General features: G+C 39.0%; 1 protein-coding gene across 2 annotated transcripts in view; it reads left to right on the top strand.

The window, feature by feature from the left end:
* The window catches only part of FHIP1A (FHF complex subunit HOOK interacting protein 1A), a 263508-nt gene that overhangs the window by 64562 nt on the left and 176109 nt on the right, over positions 1–22837 (top strand). For both annotated transcript variants that reach the window (XM_024764045.1, XM_024764044.1), the window contains exon 2: positions 11778–11904. The gene's annotated coding sequence lies outside the window, so the exon portion shown is untranslated. The remainder of the gene's footprint in view (positions 1–11777; positions 11905–22837) is intronic.

Genomic DNA, 22837 nt, shown 5'->3' with positions numbered 1-22837 from the left:
TCTTCAGTCACAAATCAAGCCTCAGGAAATTTAAGAAATTTGAAATCATATCAAGTATCTTTTTTGACCACAATGCTATGAGATTAGAAATCAGTTACAGGGAAAAAACATTAAAAACACAAACAAATGGAGGCTAAACAATATGTTACTAAGTAACCAAGAGATCACTGAAGAAATCAAAGAGGAAATCAAGAAATACCTAGAGACAAATGACAATGAAAACACGACAATCCAAAACCTATGGGATGCAGCAAAAGCAGTTCTAAGAGGGAGGTTTATAGCAATACAAGCCTACCTTATGAAACAAGAAAAATTTTAAATAAACAATCTAACCTTACACCTAAAGGAACTAGAGAAAGAAGAAAAAACAAAACCCAAAGTTAGCAGAAGGAAAGAAATCATAAAGATCAGAGCAGAAATAAATGAAATAGAAACAAGGAAAACAATAGCAAAGATCAATAAAACTAAAAGCTGGTTCTTTGAGAAGATAAACAAAATTGATAAACCGTTAGCCAGACTCATCAGGAAAAAGAGTGAGAGGACTCAATCAATAACATTAGAAATGAAAAAGGAGAAGTTACAACAGACACCACAGAAATACAAAGCATCCTAAGAGACTACTACAAGCAACTCTATGCCAATAAAATGAACAACCTGGAAGAAATGGACAAATTCTTAGAAAGACATAACCTCCCAAGACAGAACAAGGAAGAAATAGAAAATATGAACAGACCAATCACAAGTAATGACATTGAAACTGTGATTAAAAATCTTCCAACAAACAAAAGTCCAGAACCAGGTGGCTTCACAAGTGAATTCTATCAAACATGTAGAGAAGAGCTAAGACCCATCCTTCTCAAACTCTTCCAAAAAATTGCAGAGGAAGGAACACTCCTAAACTCATTCTATGAAGACACCATCACCCTGATACCAAAGCCAAAGATACTACAAAGAAGAAAATTACGGGCCAATATCACTGATGAATATAGATGCAAAAATCCTCAACAAAATACTAGCAAATAGAACCCAACAACATATTTAAAGGATCATACACCACGATCAAGTGGGATTTATCCAAAGGATGCAAGGATTCTTCAATATACGCAAATCAATCAATGTGATACAACATATTAACAAACTGAAGAATAAAAACCATATGATCATCTCAATAGATGCAGAAAAAGCTTTTGACAAAATTCAACACCCATTTATGATAAAATCTCTCCAGAAAGTGGGCATAGAGGGAACCTACCTCAACATGACAAAGGCCATACATATACGACAAACCCACAGCAAACATCATTCTCAATGGTGAGAAACTGAAAGCTTTTCCTCTAAGATCAGGAATGAGACAAGGATGTTGACTCTCACCGCTATTATTCAACATACTTTTGGAAGTCCTATCCATGGCAATTAGAGAAGAAAAAGAAATAAAAGGAATACAAATTGTAATAGAAGAAGTAAAACTGTCACTGTTTGCAGATGATGTGATACTGTACATAGAGAATCCAAAAGATGCCACCAGAAAACTACGAGAGGTAATCAATGAATTTGGTAAAATGCAGGATACAAAATTAATGCACAGAAATCTCTTGCATTCCTATAGACTAATGATAAAAATCTGAAAGAGAAATTAAGGAAACACTCCCATTTACCATTGTAACAAAAAGAATAAAATACCTAGGAATCAACCTACCTAGGGAGACAAAAGACCTGTATGCAGAAAATTGTAAGACACTGATGAAAGAAATTAAAGATGATACCAAGAGATGGAAATATATACCATGTTCTTGGATTGGAAGAATCAATATTGTGAAAATGGCTCTACTACCGAAAGCAATGTACTGATTCATTGCAATCCCTATCTAATTACCAATGCCATTTTTTACGGAACTAGAACAAAAAATCTTAAAATTTGTATGGAGACACAAAAGACCCCGAATAGCCAAAGCAGTGTTGAGGGCATAAAGCGGAGCTGTAGGAATCAGACTCCCTGACTTCAGACTATACTACAAAACTACAGTAATGAAGACAATATGGTACTGGCACAAAAACAGAAACATAGATCAATGGAACAAGATAGAAAGCCCAGAGATAAACCCACACACCTATGGTCAACTGATCTATGACAACGGACGCAAGAATATACAGTGGAGAGAAGACAGTCTCTTCAATAAGTGGTGCTGGGAAAACTGGACAGCTACATGTAAAAGAATGAAATTAGAATACTCCTTCACACCATACATAAAAATAATCTCCAAATGGATTTGAAACCTAAATGTAATACCGGACACTATACAACTCTTAGAGGAAAATATAGGAAGAACACTCTTTGACATAAATCACAGAAAGATCTTTTTGACCCACCTCCTAGAGTAATGGAAATAAAAACAAAAATAAACAAATGAGACCTAATGAAACTTAAAAGCCTTTGCAAAGCAAAGCAAAGGAAACTACAAAGAAGAAAAAATTCAACCCTCAGTTTGAGAGAAAATATTTGCAAATGAATTAACAGACAAAGGATTAATCTCCAAAATATATAAATAGCTCATGCAGCTCAATATTAAATAGCCAAAGAATCCAGTCCAAAAATGGGCAGAAGGCATAAATAGACATTTCTCCAAAGAAGATATACAGATGGCTAAGAAGCACTTGAAAAGCTGCTCAACATCACTAATTATTAGCGAAATGCAAATCTAAACTACAATGAGGTATCACCTCACACCAGTTCAAATGGGCATCATCAGAAAATCTACAAACAACAAATACTGGAGAGGGTGTGGAGAAAAGGGAACCCTCTTGCACTGTTGGTGGGAATGTAAATTGATATAGCCACTATGGAGAAGAGTATCTCAATTCCTTACAAAACTAAGAATAGAATTACCATATGACCCAGCAATCCCTACTGGGCATATAGCCAGAGAAAACCATAATTCAAAAAGACACAGGCACTCCAATGTTCATTGCAGCACTATTTACAATAGCCAGGTCATGAAGGCAACCTACATGCCCATCTACAGACGAATGGGTAAAGAAGATGTGGCACATATATATAGTGGAATATTACTCAGCCATAAAAAGTAACGAAATTGGGTCATTTGTAGACATGGATGAATCTAGAGACTTCCTACAGAGTGAAGTAAGTCAGAAAGAGAAAAACAAATGTTTTATATTAATGCATGTATGTGGAACTGAGAAAAATGGTACAGATGAACTGGTTTGCCGGGCAGAAATTGAGACACAGATGTAGAGAACAAATGTATGGACACCAAGGGGGGAAAGCGGCGGGGGTTGGGGATGGTGGTGTGATGAATTGGGTGATTGGGATTGACATGTATACACTGATGTGTATAAAATGGATGACTAATAAGGACCTGCTGTATAAAAAAATAAAATAAAATTCAAAAATTAAAAAAAATTAGATTCACCATAATCTTTTATGGCTTTTCCCCCCCCACATTATGTTAGTGAGAATCAAGGGAATTGTTGAATGTAGTTGTAGGTCATTCATCTTCATTGCTGTAGGGTGTTCCATTGTATAAATATACCATTATTTATCCATTCTACCGCTGATGGTTATTTGGGTTGTTTTGTATTTTGTACTATTAAAAATACTACTGCCATGAAAAGAAAAAGAAAGAAAAAGTAGGTTCCCACTTTTGTAGATTTAAATTAATTAAAATGAAATAAAATTAAACTTTCAGTTCCGTAGTCGCTGACACCACATCCCAAGTTCCAGTAACCATGCATGGCTAGCGGTGACTGTGTTGGACAAGTGTAGGGTTGGAGATTATCTCTTTGGGCTCCAAAGCCAGTCTATGGGCGCCATCTTCTGATTCTTTTGCTTACCTTGTAAAGGGACATCTACTTTCAATGGAGTCACTAACTTGCACTTTCGTATTCATAAGATATATGAGCATTTTCTGTGTCCTAAAATCACTTGTCATTTGTTTTAAGGGTTAGGGGTAGGGAATTGGAAGTTTGACTTGGGTTTCAGTCCCAGCTCTGCCAGTGAATGATTTTACTTCATCTCTTTAAGCTTCAGCTTTCTTGTCTATAAAATGGGTGTTCATTCATTTATTCATTTGTTCATTCCCTCATTCAACAAATATTAAGTAGTTTCTGTGTGCCAGGCCTAGCAGATGAAACTCCTGCTCTTAATGGAGATAAAACTCCTTCTGTTAATGGAGCTTACATTCTACTGGGGGAGATGGAATGTAAATTAATAGAAGTGAAATATAATATATGCTAGATGGTGACAGTTGCTACAAACAGAAATAGAACAGGGTCAGGGAATGAGTGACAAGATCGGTAGGTGTTTCCTGTCTGTTTTACATGGGGTAGACAGTAGACAGGGAGGGCCTTTGTGTGGAGGTGCTGTGTCGGCAGAGGCGTACATGGAGAGAGGAAGGATAGAGGAGGCTATCTGGGGATGGAGGATCTCCGGGAACAGCAGGTCTGGCAGGAGCGGCACAGTCCTGGAGGAGGAGCAGTGAGGAGAGCGGGAGAACAGTGGGTGAGGGCCCGTGCGGCCATGGTGCCAAAACATACCTTGCGGGGCTGCTTAGAGGATGGAGTGAGATGACGTTTGTGTGCTTTGTACACATTAAAAGAATAATACACCATAACAAGTGAGGATTGTTTTAGGAATGCAGGAGGGTTCAGTAGTATGAAATTTATTAAAGATATTCATCATCTTGTTAAATGTAAATAGAAAAAATCATATGATCATTTTTATAGAAAAGACATCTGATAAAATTCAATATCATTATTGATTTTTTTAAAAAACCATCAAAATATAGTGGGAAAGTATTCTTAGTAAAATATGTCTTTCTCAATCTAAAAACCATCTCAGGCTTAATAGGAAATTTGAGACCATTAAAGCCAGAAACAAAATAAGGATGTCCACTATTTTCACTCTTTATTAATGGTGTTTTGGAATCACAAGTTAATGTAGGTGGACAACAGAAAGAAAATAAAGTTATAAAGGTATAAAAACTAGTCATATATTCCTATCATTTCCAAATAAATGATAGGAATATATGACTAGAATACCCAAGAGAATCAAGTGAAAAACTAATTATAAAAAATAAGACAATTTATAAGATAATTTATAAATGTGCCTGGATACCAAAGTAATATGTCAGCATTCATAGCTTTCATATATACTAACAACTAGTTTGAATGTAGTGGAAGAAAAAAGTTACCATAAAAAGGATAAAATACCTAAGAATAAACTTAAAAAATATGTATGATGTGTGTGAAGGAGTTTAAAAATGCTCCTGAGGGATACAAAAAAGATATGAAAAGGCCTGTCGTATTCTTGGATATAAAGATGCCAGTTCTCCTTAAATTAATGTGTATGTTTAATGTAATTCCAATAAAAATAACAACAGGACTTTGGGGGAGCTAAACAACCTTATTCTATGCTCACATGGAAAAATAAGTAAGTATGAATAGGTAGGCCAATTCTGAAAAAGAGATTAAAACATACTATAAGGCTACAATAATTGAAACATTTGTGTTACCAAATATCAAGTTAATTGGAGAAAGATGCTGTGTTTAGTAAACAGTGGTGGGATAACCGGGTGGCCATCTGGACGGGGGAAAGAAAAAGCTATTTAGAGCAATATCTTAAGTGTTAAGCCAAAATTGATCTATATTAAACAGAAATTTTAAAAATAAAGTATATTATAGAAGAAAACATGGGAAAGTTATTTTATAATCTTTGAGTGTATATGGCCTTTCTAAGTAAGACAGAAAAGAGAGAAGCCGTAAGAGATTGATAAACTTGATTACATTAAAAAACTAACAGAAAAAATCCTGCATAAGGGAAGACAAAGAACAAGAAAATGGGGAAAAAATTTCGCTTCTCATATCACAAAGGGACTGATTTCCCTAATGAAGAGCTTCTACAGATATATAAGAAAAAGTCCAACAACCCAGTAGAAAAGTGGACAAAGGATATAGTCTACAGAAAGAGAGAGAACAGTGTCTTTTAAACATATGAAGAAGGTGCTTAACTCTGCTCATTATAAGAGATAGTCACATTAGAACTAAACCGAGGTACCGTTCATCACTATTAGATGGGCAAAGATTAAGAAGTTCTATAACCTACTCTGTAGAGATAATGAGTGCAAAACAATAGTCTCTTTAGTGGGCAGTTTGGCAAAATCTGTGTTATGAAAAATCTGATATCCTTTGACTAGGAACTCCAGTTCTAGAAATTTATCCTAAGTACAAATATTGAGTACATTCCTCTAGATATACATACATTCATATATACTATGAATGTTCATCCATGGGAGACTGAATTAGTACATTGTGTTACTGTACTGGTGTACATGAGAAAACTGTGCAGTCATAAAAAGAGACCAGTGAATCTCTTTATGTATCATTTTGGAAACATTGCCAATATATGTTGTTTGGTGAAAAATGCAAGGTACAGAACAGTGTATATGATATGTTTATTTGTTAAAAAATGTTTTCTTGTTTATGAATAGATACAGGTTCTGGGGAGTATAATTTGAATTTGAATACATCCTACCCCTTCTCAAAAAAAAAATTGTAGTTAGCACAGTGCCTTGCACTTAGCACTTATTACTTGGTGGTGGTGGTTGTTATTTTCATTGTAATCTCAGGGGTCCTTTACCTCAAGAGTTGATTTTTTTTTTTTAAGATTTATTATTTATTTGTTTTTTAGGCTGTGTCGGGTCTTAGTTGCAGTACGCGGGATCTTCGTTGCGTTGCGGGATCTTTCGTTGTGGTGAGCAGGTTTCTCTCTAGTTGTGGCGTGTGGGTTTTCTCTTCTCTATTTGTGGGATACAGGCTCCAGGGCATGTGGGCTCTCTAGTTTACAGCACGCAGGCTCTAGTTGAGGTGCATGAGCTTAGTAGTTGTGGTGAACGGGTTTAGTTGCCCTGTGGCATGTGGGATCTTAGTTCTCTGACCAGGGATCTAACCCTGTGTCCCCTGCATTGCAAGGCAGATTCTTTACAACTGGACCACCAGGGAAGTCCCAAGAGTTGATTTTTAACAGTTGGGTCTGGAAGAGGAAGCCAATCTCATTATAAATGCTGCTTAATGGGTGCCATGTTGTTCATCAAAAATGCTATATGTGCTTCCTGAAGGATGCTTCTTGGAGGATGTCAGTACAGTTCTGCAAACAAAAGATGTCAAATAAGATTGGGAAACGTTGTATATATTAAACAAAACTAAGTGGGCTTCTTTCCTGTAGGCCTTCTTCGAGCCTTTATACGCATGATGCGCTTTGTGAATGTTCAAGAGGGATATTTTAGAATGTCGCATTTTCCAAATCTGCTTGATTACACAACCTTAAACAATGACCACTACATTTTTTTTCTTTAAGAAACATCTTAGGAATAGTTGTTACATTGGGAAATATCACTTAATACTTAGATTTTGATTTTGTTAATCTTCGTTATTCATTTTTTTTTTTTTTTTTTTTAACACGGGCCTCTCTCTGTTGTGGCCTCTCCCGTTGCGGAGCACAGGCTCCGGACGCACAGGCTCAGCGGCCATGGCTCACGGGCCCAGCCGTTCCGCGGCATGTAGGATCTTCCCAGACCGGGGCACGAACCCGCGTCCCCTGCATTGGCAGGTGGACTCTCAACCACTGTGCCACCAGGGAAGCCCCGTTATTTATTTTGATCAGTCAGTATCCTTGATTCATTTCTGAGATGCCTGTAGTCTGTCTCTGTCTGCTCTTCCTCCTCGGTGATGTGCTGTAGCTCACTCATTTGTTTCATGGTTGGGACCTTCCCAAGGTCATCCAAATTACACTGTTTCTTGGGTGAAGAAGAGAATCTATATAATTAATGTAAGATCTCAGGGATTGATTGGATGGAAACTGGAGATTGAAGCTTCATTTGGTTCCACTTTTCCCAAAGCTTTAAAAGCTTTGCTGTTTGAGGGAAATGAAATAGACTTAATGGGTAGATAGTTGAGGAATTGTGAGTTTAATGTGGAGAAGATCGCATCACCGTGGGTTGGAAGATACGGGTTCTACCTCTGTCTTCCCTAAAGTCACTTAGCTTCCCTGTGCTTTATTTTTATCATCTGTAAAATTCAGGGACTGGGTTTATATTCCAACCATTTTAAGACTCTTGAGTTATTATTAATATTCTTTTAAAAAAATTAATTATTTTTTAAATTATTAATTTTGGCTGTGTTGGGTCTTCGTTGTCACACGCAGGCTTGGGCTTTCTCTAGTTGCAGTGAGAGGGGGCTATTCTTCATTTGCGGTGTGTGGGCTTCTCGTTGTAGAGCACGCACTTTAGGCACGTGGGCTTTAGTAGTTGTGGCACGTGGGCTCAGTAGTTGTGGCTCATGTGCTTAGTTGCTCTGTGGCATGTGGGATCTTCCCGGACCAGGGCTCAAACCTGTGTCCCCTGCATCGGCAGGCGGATTCTTAACCACTGCGCCACCAGGGAAGTCCCTTATTAATATTAAGTGGAATAGTGAAGACTGTGGGCCTTGGTAGAACATTTTGTTCTTCTCTGCAAGTTTCCACATAACCTGCCACAGTTCGGCTCTTTTGGAGAATGAAATTATTCAATAATTAACTCATCATCAACTCCACGTATTTGAAAACTTGTAGTTGATTGATTGATTTGTTAATTACTCTCCAGGAAAGCACTTGATTATAACACGGGTCAATTAATCCAGTGCTATGGAAAAATCCACACCTCCTGTAAAAACGCCCCTCTGCATTCATTTCGTCGATACAGAGAGAAATCTGTGATGTGGATATTAATTCTCTGCCCACAACACACAGTGTTCATTTGGCGGTTTGCTGTGCTTTTTGTGCACTCTTTGCCTATTAACAGATTTAAGCACTCAGCACAGTAGAGGTCTGAATTCACTGAACTTATGCCATCTGGAAATGAGGTTTAAATTTTGTTCCTTTGTTGAATTTAGGGATGTGACATAGCCACTGCACAGAAGGATTCTGAGGCTGGATTTGGTTTTGCTGTGTGGAGATGGCGTTTTGTTAGAAGGGGAAAGCACTTGCCTGGGCAGAGATTTGGGTGTGACTGAATTGTTAACTGCCAACTTCCCCACATTTTAGCAGGAGACATATTTTGTTTTTAAATGAGGTGATAATGAGAGAATTACCAAGACCCAGTGAATTTTAAGAGAGTCCTTTCTGTTGACTTGAGTTTTGTTTAACCTTGCTTTTGATGTCATTCTGTGCATTACTGTCAAGGGACTCAGCCTCCTTTGAAGTCTCAAAGTGTGGCTGCTAGCGGAATCACAATGGTAAAATATGAGTGGTTCTCAGTAAAGCCCTGACTGATACACAGGGAGGCATTATTACCTAACTAAAAGCATATGTGTGTGAGTGCCTACAATGTAGTGGAAGGGGAAAATGTATGTTAATGGACACTGAAGTGGGAGCAGTATTTCTCATGAATTAGAGATGCCCTTTCGTAATTCAAGAGTCACAGAATGAGAAAAGGCTTGAAATCACCTGAAAAGCATCTGGAAGCAATCTGTAATCCTTAAGAGGCAGTAGGAGAGCCTGTCTCTCTCCAGGACACGATGATAAAACAGTTCATATGGTATTATGGAAGAAGTAGAATTCTCTTGCTTGTAAGCCATTGTAAAACGGCTTGCGAATAAATGCCCGGAGATTTGATTATGAATTATACTGCAAGGTCCCAGGTGCTTTATAATTTTTTTTTTTTTTTTTGCGGTACGCGGGCCTCTCACTGTTGTGGCCTCTCCCATTGCGGAGCACAGGCTCTGGACGCGCAGGCTCAGCGGCCATGGCTCACAGGCCCAGCCGCTCCGCAGCATGTGGGATCTTCCCAGACCGGGGCACAAACCCGTGTCCCCTGCATCGGCAGGCAGACTTTCAACCACTGCGCCACCAGGGAAGCCCCCAGGTGCTTTATAATTGAGTAGAGTGAAGAGGGTGGATTTGAAGGTACTGACAAAATTTTAATAAGAAGAATTTGTTTATTTGATTGTCAAATGTTATCCTTTGCTTCTCATGCCCCATACGCACTCTTTGGTGCCCAGGCATTACAACTGTGCCTAGTTTTGAAGCTTTAGGTCAAGTTGGGGTCCCTTCCTCCATTTTTTTACCTTTCACAAAACACTTGTTATAAGAAAAGGTATTGCATTCCAAGTCTTTGAGACATCTATAGGTCAAACACACACACACACACACAAAACCTCTTACAGTGACTTATAGGGAACCATCCTTTAATATACAGGGCTGTTCCAGAAAAATTATTATGTTAGTGAGTGGTGCATCCTTGCTACGCAGAGATTTTGAAAAGACCTATTTGTTGTACTAGACTCTGACTTGAACTGCTCACCTTAACCCATCTAAAGTTGGGGAAATTTCACTTATAAATACTTCTAACTATATCAGAACAAGTTGCTTCTTGTTTCTTGCTTTGTGTAAGTGATCGTGATCATATGTAATTACAACATTGTACTCTGTTTTTTCTTTCTTCTTTATGTGATAAATGGCGTTTTCTCACTTTATTAAAACTCACAATTTTCTGACAGCTAACAAAATCGTGGTTAACTAAATTATGTCTTTTTGTCACATTTACTTAACTCTTCTTCCCCAGTTATTGGGCATTTAAATGGTTCCCATGCTTTAACTAAGTATAGTATTTATTGTTTTCTTAAAAATTGTTTTTTCTTGGTCATTGTGTCTAGCTTGCACCTGTTCTGATCTAGAATAGCGGCTTCTCATGGGGTTTGTTCAGCATCTGCATTAGCTTCTGCCTTTCATGCTCTAACCGCTTGGGGTTAGTCTCTTTGCTGTCCTTTCCGGGACACCTCTTCTCTGCACTGTTTATCTTAGGTGGGATAATTTCCCAGCCTTCTTTAAGCTTATGTTTTTCTACCTGTACAGTAGGGATTACGCCATGCATTTGTATTGTGAAACTTATCTTCCCAGTTAGGCCTGATGATATGAAATGTGTGTCTAAGACCAAAGTAAACTTTACCCATGGGATGGCAGAAACTAAACTTTCAACTATCAGTGTTTGGATAGGTCAGAGGTACCAGGGAATATTTGGGGAGTATCACACTTTTAAAAAAGCAGGTTACGAAAGTTATTTGTGATCCTCTCCTTGCTATTTTATATTTTGTTGTCCTTATACTATGATGCTGCTGATGCATGGATATGGATTTATTTAGTTTCACAGTTTTTTCTCTTCTAAAAGAAGTATATAATTACTTACCATCTCTTGGAGGACAGAAGAATCCTTCTCTACTTTCTGTTACCCAGTGGGAGTCTTTCATTTCTCACTAGCATTCAGAATTCTAAGTAAAGATTTGATTTTTGCATATAACTTAAAAAATAAAAAATATATATATTTATTTATTTATTGGTCTGGCTGTGCTGGGTCTCAGCTGTGGCATGCAGGATCTTTGTTGCCCCTTGCGGGATCCTCATTGTAGCATGCGGGATCTTTAGTTGCGGCATGCAGGCTCCTAGCTGGGGCACCTGGGATCCAGCTCCCTGACCAGGGGTCAAACCCTGCCACCTCCCCACTCGCCCACGCCCCCTGCCACCAGGAGTGCGGACCCTCAACCGCTGGACTACCAGGGAGGTCCCTTGTTTATAACTTTTTTTAAATAATAAGTGCAATCTGAGGAGAACCCACTCAGTGCACAACAAATGGTGGTAAATATGGGGGAGAAAAACTGGAGAAATTTAGATTGGGTTTTTTTTGTGGTGTATCAATGATTCTGGGGCTTTTTTTTTTTTTAATTCCTTTCCGTAGATTTTGGAAGTCTTCTTCTGGGAGTTGCCGGCAGTGCCAAGTGTTGGAGAAATCTTTTCTGCCCCTCTGATAGAGTGAAGTGAGCAAACGCAACCTAGCAGAAGGCTCGTGAAGAGAGCACTCACAGGTAATGTCGTCTTTTCTTATTACTATTGAGATGTGTTCAGTAATGTTCAGTAATAAACTTAAAAACAAGTAGGCCTACTTGAATTTACACATCCAAGTGCTGACAGAAGAAAAATGCACAACCTGGAAGTTTCGAGTTAAGTTTTATTCATGGACTTTACTGAGGACTATAGGCCAGGAGACAGCCTCTCAGATACCTCTGAGGAGCTGCTCCAGAGAGTTTAGGGAGGAGCCAGGATGCATAGGCGTATTGGGCTGGAACAAAAATGTAGTTGAACATCAAAAGATAACTGCTAATCACAAAAACAGACATTGCAAGTTAATGATTTTAATGCTTTTCTATGTATGGGGAGAGGTAAGAATCTGGGCTGAATGAAATTATTCCTTAGATATGCATCTTAACTATCTAGGGCCAGTATCCAAAGCACAGAATGCTTCCTGTTTTTCTCTATCCTGAATTCCCCTCAGGGCGTACCACCAGTGGTGGTGGGGTGGGATGCTGCAGCAGCTGATGGCTTGGTCCTTGTTTACTAGAATGGCAGCAACATTCTTTGTTTACTGGAATGGCAGGCAACATTGCCTGTTCACAGAGGTGAACATTATCTTGTTCAAAGCAGTGTTTCTGAGAGGCTACACTCTCTCCTCTTCTCAAAACATTTAAACATTTTTTCTTTGGGAACTGCATCTTGATCCTCTGGTAGCATTCTTTTAAACATTCTATTTTCTTTCTTTTTTTTTTAAAAAAATTAATTTTTGGCTGTGTTGGGTCTTCGTTGCTGCACACGGGCTTTCTCTAGTTGCGGCGAGTGGGGACTACTCTTCGTTGTGGTGCACGGGCTTCTCATTGCGGTGGCTTCTTTTGTCGTGGAGCAGGGGCTCTAGGCACGCGGGCTCAGTAGTTGTGGTTCGCGGGCTCTAGAGCGCAGGCTCAGTAGTTGTGGCGCATGGGCTTAGTTGCCCCGTGGCATGTGGGATCTTCCCGGACCAGGGCTCGAACCCGTGTCTGCTGCATTGGCAGGTGGATTCTTAACCAACTGTGCCACCAGGGAAGTCCCTATTTTCTTTCTTTTTAAACTACATTGGAGTATAGCCGATTAACAATGTTGTGATAGTTTCAGGTGCACAGCAAAGCGACTTGGCCATACATAAACATGTATCTAAACATCCTATTTTCTGTGGTGGCAAATCTCAACCCTGTGAGGGTGTATTTGGGAAGTAATCTAAATGTCTTCAGAGCTACGGAATCTGGGGAGTTCTAATTTTGATCAGGAGCAATAACGTAATGAAACCAGTTTCTCTTTTTATAATTGTATATGTGTTTGAAGGCTTATACACTGTATTGAAAGTTAATTCTAGAAAGAGGTGACTCTAAGTTTCAAGCAATGGTAGTCTTGTTAAAATAAGTGATTAGACTTGTAGTTTACAGAGAAGCATATGCCATTTATTTGTATGTAAATGTTGGTATTCTTTCTTATTAAAATTGATCAATCAGTCTATCTGTCAGTATTGTAGAAAGGATTCCTGTGTTTGTCAGGTTGAATAAGATGAGATTTAACTTCCTCATAAGGTATACCTCTAAGGCGCTGTAATTAGCATCTTATTAGAGGTGTGTTTTGCATTGTTTCTCAAAGCCTTGTTAGAGTGCTTGTTAAATAGCACATTGAAAATACAAATTAGTAGGCCACCATCTAGTGTATCAGAATCTGAATCAGAGTGCTAGGGGGAAGGGTTTGGGAATCTGCGTTTTACAAGTAAATACCACCCAAGATTGACACCCCCAATGCAATAAAAGCATACTTGTACCTAATCTTTGTATTTTTGGTTTTAAAGGTGTTGTAATCACCTTAATTTTTGCTTTGAATAAAACAGTGCCAGTATTTTTAGTATACTGTCGTGACACAGGGTTATGTTCTCAAATAGCTTATTATTAGATCAAATTAAGAATGTAACCGAATAAAGCTATACTTTGAACTTTATGTCTAAATTCAAAATGGATACATTTTTCATTGGATGCAAATGGATAAATCTGTTTTTTAACCTCTAGATGCTGAATACTAAGTTTTTTGAAATATCTTCTTAATTTGCCAGTAAGTCATACGTCAGATATCTTATTCAGATGGAGGGTAAAGAGTAATGGGGTAGTGTCGTGGTCCGAACGCGGGTTGGAAAAGAATTTCCAGACACAAGGCAGAATGTAAAGAAGATAGAATTTATTAGAGAGAAGGGTCACTGCCAGAACAGCGGGCTGACTTCCTAGTAGTCTGGGAGAGTCGAGCCCAAACATGTGCTATTGATCAGTTTTTATAGCCAGAAAATAAAAGAACGGTCCAAGGTGAAAATTTCGTTTACTGATTGGTTGAGGCACATATACCTTCCTTCTATAGAGTGGGAGTGGGACAGGGCAGATGCCTTTCCTTATTTGGGACAGGTCCCGTCGCCCAGGTAGGCTCAGGAATTTCGTAACCACCGCAACTTGGTGGGGAGGGCGATTAAGAGTCCGGTAGGGGATGTGACGTTGAAACTTTTTCAGACAGAGTCGTCCTTTGTCCTTGAAGCACCATTGTCCTTGGAGCACCAAAGGTAGGTATTAGAGGCCCCTGGAGTCTGTGCTATGCTACTCTAGCATCCAGTCAAGCATTTTTCAGTAAACATTGTGATGAAAGCTTTGCTGTGCTATTTATGGTTCAGACAGGTGAAATCCTTTCTTTATAGTGCTCTGAGATTTTATGAAGCTCTTAGAATACCCTACATGAAATGGAGTATTAACATCAAGTACTAGACTTTGATGCCATGTTATTTTCATTATCATGTGCATTCTTTAGTAACCTTTCCTACAAAGTTATTAATTTTACAGAATGTAAGCTTTGTGTATAAAATGTGTTGTTTTTTAGATATTTTCAATTCTACAGATTATACCTTTACTTTCAAAGACATATACAATATTATAGCATTCTGTGCATGTTAATATTAAGAGATAATACACTGTATGTAAGATAAAAATGTGACTATAGATTTATAAGTTGAGTCTATTACAAGAAAATATTTCATTAAGTTTATACTTAAAAAATTGTGTTAAGATACACAACACAAAATTTACCATTTTAACCATTTTTAAGTGTATAGTTCCAGTAGTGTTAAGTATATTCACATTACTGTGCAACCAATTTCCAGAATGTTTTCATCTTGCAAAACTGAAATTCTCTACCTATTAAACAACTCCCCATTCTTCCCTCCCCCAGCGCCTGGCAACCACCATTCTACTTTCTGTCTCTATGAATTTAACTCTTCTAGATACCTCATGGAAGTGGATTCATACAGTGTTTGTCTTCCTGTGACAGGCTTATTTCACTTAGAGTAATGTCCTCAGGGTTCATCCATGTTGTAGAATGTGTTAGAATTTCCTTCCTTTTTAAGGCTGAATAATATTCCATTATACCCACACGCACGCACACACATACACACACACATAAATACACATACACACCACATTTCGTGCATCCATTCATTCATTGATGGACATTTGGGTTGCTTCAACCTTTTGGCTATTATGAATAATGCTACTTGTACATGGGTATATAAACGTTTGTTTGAATTCCTGCTTTCAGCTATTCTGGGTATATATCTAGAAGTGGAATAGCTGGATCATATGGTAATTCTATTTTTAATTTTTTGAAGAACCACCATAATGTTTTCCACAGCAGCTACACCATTTTGTATTCCGACCAATAGTACACAAGCATTCCAGTTTCTCCATATCCTCGCTAACACTGTTTTTTGTTTTGTTTTGTTTTTTGATAGTAGCCATCCTGATATCTCATGGTTTTGATTTGCATTTCCATAATGATTAGTAATGTTAAACATCTTTTCATATGCTTGTTAGCATATCTTCTTTGGAAAAATGTTTAGTCAGTGTCCTTTGCCCATATTCTAATTGGGTCATTTGTCTTTTTGTTGTTGAGTTGTAGGAGTTCTTTACATATTCTGGATATTAACCCTTTATCAGATATATGGTTTACAAATATTTCCTCCCATTCTGTAGGCTGCCCTTTTACTCTGTTAATTATGTCCTTTGATGCACAGAAGTTTTAAATTTTGATGTAGTCCAATTTGTCTGTTTTCACTTTTGTTGTCTATGCTTTTGATGTCTTATGCAGGAAATCATTACCAAGTCTAGTATCATGAAGCATTTCCCCTATGTTTTCTTCTAAGAGTTTCATAGTTTTAAGTCTTATTTTAGGTCTTTGATTCATTTTGAGTTACTTTTTGTATATGGTGTAGAATAAAGGTCCAAATTCATTCCTTTGCATGTGCATATCTGGTTTTCCCAACACTACTTATTGCAGTGAAGTTTGTATTTTTAAAGACAGTTTAGGATAAGGAAAGGACAGACAGACAGTCAAAATGTCACTGTTGGATCTATGTAGCAATTCCCATAAAGTCTCTTGCTTCTAATTAAGAATATATTTCAGAAACAAAACAGTATTGCATAGATTTGAAGCTCACCTTAGACTGAGATTTAATAATTGTAGGTAAGCATAGAGCCTGTGTTTAAGTTTTATGTTAGTTATTTGGTGGGCAATGACTTATATTTGGAATTTGATGATGGTAAACTCTGAGTTTTGGTCTTCAGGTAGGGGTGTGTGTGTGTGTGTGTGTGTCTGTCTGTCTGTGTCTGTGTCCTGCTATAGGGCTTGGCCAATGAGAGATCCTCTAATGTCTTAGGAAGCTTTAGTTTCAAGGCCATAAGCAGAATCGACATTCTTATGATAAAGAATAGCCTGTAATGAATCCTGGGAAAAACCTAAGCCAGCTTGAACCATTCACCTGTCTGGGTAGCAGAAGTTACTTAGATCCTGTTTTTGCCTCTTAGCTCTAAATAGCAGTATATGTGTTGACAGAATGATATTTACACTGGCTTTGAAAAGGTCAAAAACCAGATATTGTGCCTTTGGAAGTCAGGTTATTTTGGGGAAGACAGGAGGGTGTTGGGAGTTGGGTGGGGAGAGTACAAAAGCAAATATATGTAACAAAGAGGAAAGCCTGGGCAAGGATACTTAGAAGGTAGAGGGAGCAACTTAGCTGGATGTAGGAGGAGTAAAATGGATAATGAAAGGATCTAACACTTAGGTATATTTCTTTGGAGGAAATGACAGCGGATACTAGAGGTAGCACAGTAAGAACCACAAGTGGAAAATGGGTTTGAAAAGAGGTGAAGACAATATGATGTAATATGTGCATGACAGTCCTGAGGAGATGCTGTCAGTGGAATTCATCGTTACGGATTTTGGATGTGTTCTCAGAACAGTGAGACAAATAGCACGTAGACAGAGGCAATTACAGATATTCTGAGCTGTTGAGAGAATTCTGTATTTAAATGTAGTGTTTCAGGGCTAAGGGCTGTCTATATGAGAAAAGAGGAGCAGTTAGAGTAGCCTTGGAATGCTGCTCTTTCTAATGTAATACCAGAATGTCTGAGTCATGCAGAATTGAGGTGGTGAGTGAGGAATGTTTCTCCGTGGCTTCCCTGGCTTTGTGTGGGACCAGTGGGAAACCATTTTCAAAAGTTGTTTTGAGTTAAAATTTAGCCTCAAGACTGTTTTGGGATGTTCTGAGTAAATAACACAAAAAAGAGACTTAAAAACGACTTCTCACAGTCAAATAATCAAACCAGCTGCCTAATGCTGTCATTCTGAAATTTGTTCATTCTGCACATACCGTTTCGTAATTTTACGGATTTTAAAATCATGACCTGTCTCTACCTTGTTTTGTGAATTTCGTCTTTTTATTTATTCAGTCATTTTGGTCTCTTCTCATGTTCCCTGACCCTTATAATTTCACTCTAGCTTAGTCTGGGTCTCTTCCAGCTTTCTATGACTCTTCCAATTGACCAGAAGGGCTTAGAATACATGTATGATATTTATATTTTGTCATGTTTTTCTATTTCACTTTCAGCCTCATTCCTGAAACACCCTGCCTTTTCTTTAAGGGCACAGGCTGCATTGAGTTGATGTACTCAGAGAAGAGTCTCTAATGACTGGTCCAGACCAGAGGTTTGCAAAGTGTGGTCCCCAGGTAAGCAGCAGCAGCCTCGCCTGGACACTTGTTAGAAATGTGAATTCTTGGGCTGAATCAGAAACGCTGAGAGTAGAGCTCAAAAATTTGTATTAAACAAGCTCTCTGGATGATTCTGATGCGTTTTAGAGTTTGAGAACTGCTCTAGATGCTCTCGTTAGCTGTGTGCTGTTGTCCAAGCCATTCATTTTCTTTAGCCCTTGGTCTCCTGCTTGGGCAGATCAGGGCTTCCCAAATGTTGGTGTGCACGTGAATTGTCTGGTAAGCTTGTTTAAAAATTGTCAGAAAGTGGTACATTTTTCCTAACCTTGTACCCTGAGATTCTGACTCAGTGGTCTTGGATGACTCAGTTATCTGCTTTTCAGCAAGATTTCCAGAATAGTTCCCATATCTACGATCTGGACCAATGACTATTTCTGTTTCCTCTAAGCCCCAAAGTGATGTGATTTAAAGTGGCTTTTTTGTGTTCAGTAACTGAAGGCTTTGGGGCCAGAACTTTATTTTCAAAATGCAATTTGCATTATTTTTCAGTGAAGCCATTATGTTCTGCTTTCTTTCCTTGAAAAATGTGATTCTTTCTTGGCTACTCAGATTGCTGTATGAGATTTTTCGCAGGCTTATCCTCATTGGTAAGGCAGTCCGCTCACTAAAAGAGCTCTCTGTGTCTTATAAACTTGGAGATTTCACTATGTTGGTTCTTCTAGGTAATTTATAAAAAAAAATTAGTAAACTGTAAATTCTGGTTCTTAGGGAATACTATTTTTTATTGAGATCTTTTTGTCCCTACCCTTGATTTCCAATCTCTAAGCTGATTCCCTGTGCACTGTGGTATGTCGCCCTTATCTCAATGTCATTCATGTTTTTGTTTCTTTAGTTTTTACGGTACAGCTTTATTAGAATTATTTTTTGTGAGTCTTCCTCTTGTCTCTGTGACTGCTCCTTCTCAGTCTGTTTCCTTCTGTCTATCCTTTGAATGTCGGTGTTCCCTAGGGACTGCCCGAGTTCTTTTCTCCACATCTCACTAGGTGCTGTCCCCTTGGGGCCTGCTTCTTCCTGTCTGCCAGGTCCTTGCTCAGATGTCTCCTTAGCACCACCCTTTATAAAGCAGCATCTGACACTCAAAACTCTCCTTGGAGCTGTAGCCCCATGTCATCGGCTGCCTCCTGGATGTCCTGCAGGCAGATTAGGTTAACATATCCGAGCTTGAACTCATCATTCTTTGCCCCTGGAATCTGCACTTCCTCTCGTGTTCTCCATTTTGGCGAATGGCATCACCATCACCCTTTACATGACTAATACTTATCCAGCATCTTCTACATGCCAGGTCCTGTTCTGAGAACTTCCATTAACTCCTCACAAAATCCTTTGAGATAGACTTTACTGTTATTCCCACTATACAGATGCAGAAACTGAAGCACATGGAGTTGAAGTAACTTTCCCAAGGTCACAAAACCATTATCTGGTAGAGATGGAATCCCAGAGCGAGGAATCTTTTTTTTTTTTGCGGTACACGGGCCTCTCACTGTTGTGGCCTCTCCCGTTGCGGAGCACAGGCTCCGGACGCACAGGCTCAGTGGCCATGGCTCACGGGCCCAGCCACTCTGCGGCATGTGGGATCTTCCCGGACCGGGGCACGAACCCATGTCCCCTGCATCGGCAGGCGGACTCTCAACCACTGCGCCACCAGGGAAGCCCCAGAGCGGGGAATTTTAATCATTGTGCTCTGCTGCCTTCCTTTCTCAGTAGCCCAAGCTAGACATCTAGGATTACCCTTCCCCTTGACCTGGATGTCTGCTCAGTCCTCTCCAGTCCACCTACTTAGTCTCTCTTCAAAGCACACTTCCATTTCTCTGCATTCCATCGTAAGTATTCTCGTCCAGACCTCCTTCATCGTTTGCCCCCGCTGTTATAACGGTGTCTGTCCTCTTTCCATCCATTTCTTTATATTACTGCCAGAGTGTTATTCCTCCTAGCAGTAAATCTCATCATGACACTTGCCTGCATCTGCCAGACTCACCCTCCTTGACTGGTCCTCCAGTGTTGGGCAAACCCCCTATTATCTACTTCATTGTTGAGCAAGCCCCACCAATTTGGAGGAACAGGACAATTCCACCATTTGAAGAATCTCGCCACAAGGAAGAGAGCTGGGAAGAGTCTCTGCCTCTTTTGGTCCTTAGTTTCTATTTATTTTAATGAAAGAACAATACAAAAAAGTCCAGAGTCTAGTCTGGCCAGAGAGGGAGGGCCTCTGTAATTTTGGAGCCCCTAAGAAGAGTGCTCTCCCACTCCAGTTCTGTGCTCCAGCCGTAGTAAACGACTTGCACTCCCTGTAATATGTCACGTTCTCTCTACTTCCTCTGGGCCTTTGCATATGCTCTTCCCTCTTCCTGGAGTACTCTTCCCTCACTGCCCCATTTGCCTGGCTAATACCTTCATTTCCATATTCAGGACTCAGCTGAGATTTCATTTCACCTGGAAAGGCTTGTCTGATCCATTTGCCTTCCAACCAACAGGTTGGGTTAAATGCTTCTTCTTATATGATGTCATAGCATGCCATTCTTTCCCTACCATATGACTCACCAAACTTTGTTTTAATTGTCTGCTTCGGTTGCTTCTTTCTGAGTGGTAACTAGAAGCTGCTACACAGCTTAGGATGATTTCCTCTTAAGTGGTCACAGACAGTTTTAGTAAGTAATTTGCAGAACAGTATGTCAGCACTTAAAGAAATGTATATATATAAAATGTGGATTTGAAAGGAGTCTTACCGCTTTTTGTTTCTAGCCACTTTACATAAAATTAGCAACGTTTTTGGATGTTTTAGGAGATTTAATTACAAGCATCTAAAATCTAAATTTTATAAATTAGATTATTTTTAGAATTTAATAACTGGGGAATATGCTCAGGATGTAAAATTAAATGGAAGGAGGAGGAATCAAGATTTAATTTCAAGTCATTAAATTCTTTAAAAAAATCCAATTTTAATAGTTGTCCTTCATTCCATTATAGAGATGTCCCATATGTATTTAATCCTTCTCTTATTATTGAACACTTTGCTTGTACCCGTTTTTCACTCTTAGAAATAATCTTCAGTGAAAGACTCAGTACATTTTTACATAACTTTGTTTAGATTTCTGTTTTTATTTTATTTTACTTTTACTTATTTATTTTCTGGCTATGCCACGTAGCACGTGGGATCTTAGTTCCCCTACCAGGGATCGAACCCACGCCCCCTGTAATGGAAGTGCGGATTCTTAACCACTGGACCACCGGGGAAGTCCCTAGATTTCTGGGTTTTTATGATAGATTTATAAAAGACTGAGCAGAAGACATTAAAAATATAGATCTCTTATTTGTTGAAATCTTTTGCCAAGTGTGTGTATAAACACACATATATTATGCTTCTGACTTAGTAAGATTTATGAAATTATTAGAAAGTATAGAAAAAAGACTAGGAAGAAATATATTAAAGCTTTAAAAATAGTTTATCTCGTGGTGGTGCTTTGATTTTATATTTTCTCTCTATATATATTGTTGGCTATATATTGCAATGGCTCTATATACTGCAATGGCTATATATTGTTTTTATGATTTGAAAATAAATTAATTCGAAAATAAAGAATATGCCTTCTGGGAATTCCCCTGCGGTCCAGTGGTCAGGATTCCACGCTTTCACTGCTGATGACATGGATTCGATCCCTGGTCGGGGAACTAAGATCCTGAAAACTGTGCAATGTGGCCAAAAAAAAAAAAAGAATATGGTAAGCTTCTGCTTTGCTACAGTGTCAGCATCAAAGGAGAATTAAAAAAAATTTATTTTGGCCACACCACTCAGCATGTTGGATGTTAGTTCCCTGCCAGGGATTGAACCCATGCCCCCTGCAGTGAAAGCACCAAGTTCTAACCATTGGACCGCCAGGGAGCTCCCAAAGGAGACTTTTTTTTTTTTTTTTTGCGGTACGCGGGCCTCTCACTGTTGTGGCCTCTCCCGCTGCGGAGCACAGGCTCCGGACGCGCAGGCTCAGCGGCCATGGCTCACGGGCCCAGCCGCTCTGCGGCATGTGGGATCTTCCCGGACCGGGGCATGAACCCGCGTCCCCTGCATCGGCAGGCGGACTCTCACCCACTGCGCCACCAGGGAAGCCCCCAAAGGAGACATTTTAATGTTGATGTTTTATCAAAGAAGAATAAGCACATGGGAGATATATCCTATGAGGTTAGACATGTTTTACTGCATTTGTTCAGAGATATTTTCTCCATTTTTCCTAGTAATTTAGACCTTGCCTAATGGAATCTAGTGAATTGAAATATACAAGGTTCTGGGTCTTCTTTTTTCTTCTCAGTTGTATTTGTTGTAACTGTTAAAAACAAGAGTACCACATAGCTTAAATTCTCACATTCAGTAGCTGGATTGTAGTATAACCTTTAGATAGTCCTAGCGTCACTTTTAGCATGTCATCATTTCCAGGGTAATCCTGTTAATATATGAGGACATATTTGTTTCTAGAGGCAAAAGCTGAGAGGATTGTGGCACATGGGGGTTCATGTAACTGACCCTTAAGCAAGATAAGGTGTTCCAGTGACCTACTTCATATTCATAGACTCTAGCCTGGGACAGATTAATTTTAGAGATGCATTCCAGAATGTTAGATGAAGAGAGGGAGTGTGAAAAAACATGTTAAACAGAAACCAAAGTAGTGTCAGTTAAAAAACACCAACAGTCCAAAAAAAAAAAAAAAAAAAAAACACCAACAAAAGCAAATTCCTAAATCAACGCTATGTAGTTGGGGATTTGAAGACCAAGGGATGGAAATGCAAGGTTTGGGCTGTGTTTAGAGCGGAAAGGGCAGATTTGCGGGAGCATT

This window comes from Neophocaena asiaeorientalis, unplaced genomic scaffold (genome assembly GCF_003031525.2).
Source record: "Neophocaena asiaeorientalis asiaeorientalis breed wild unplaced genomic scaffold, Neophocaena_asiaeorientalis_V1.1 scaffold594, whole genome shotgun sequence".
NCBI lineage: Eukaryota > Metazoa > Chordata > Mammalia > Artiodactyla > Phocoenidae > Neophocaena > Neophocaena asiaeorientalis.
Note: the sequence above shows the minus strand (reverse complement) of the source record. Positions and strands in the feature narration are given on the sequence as shown.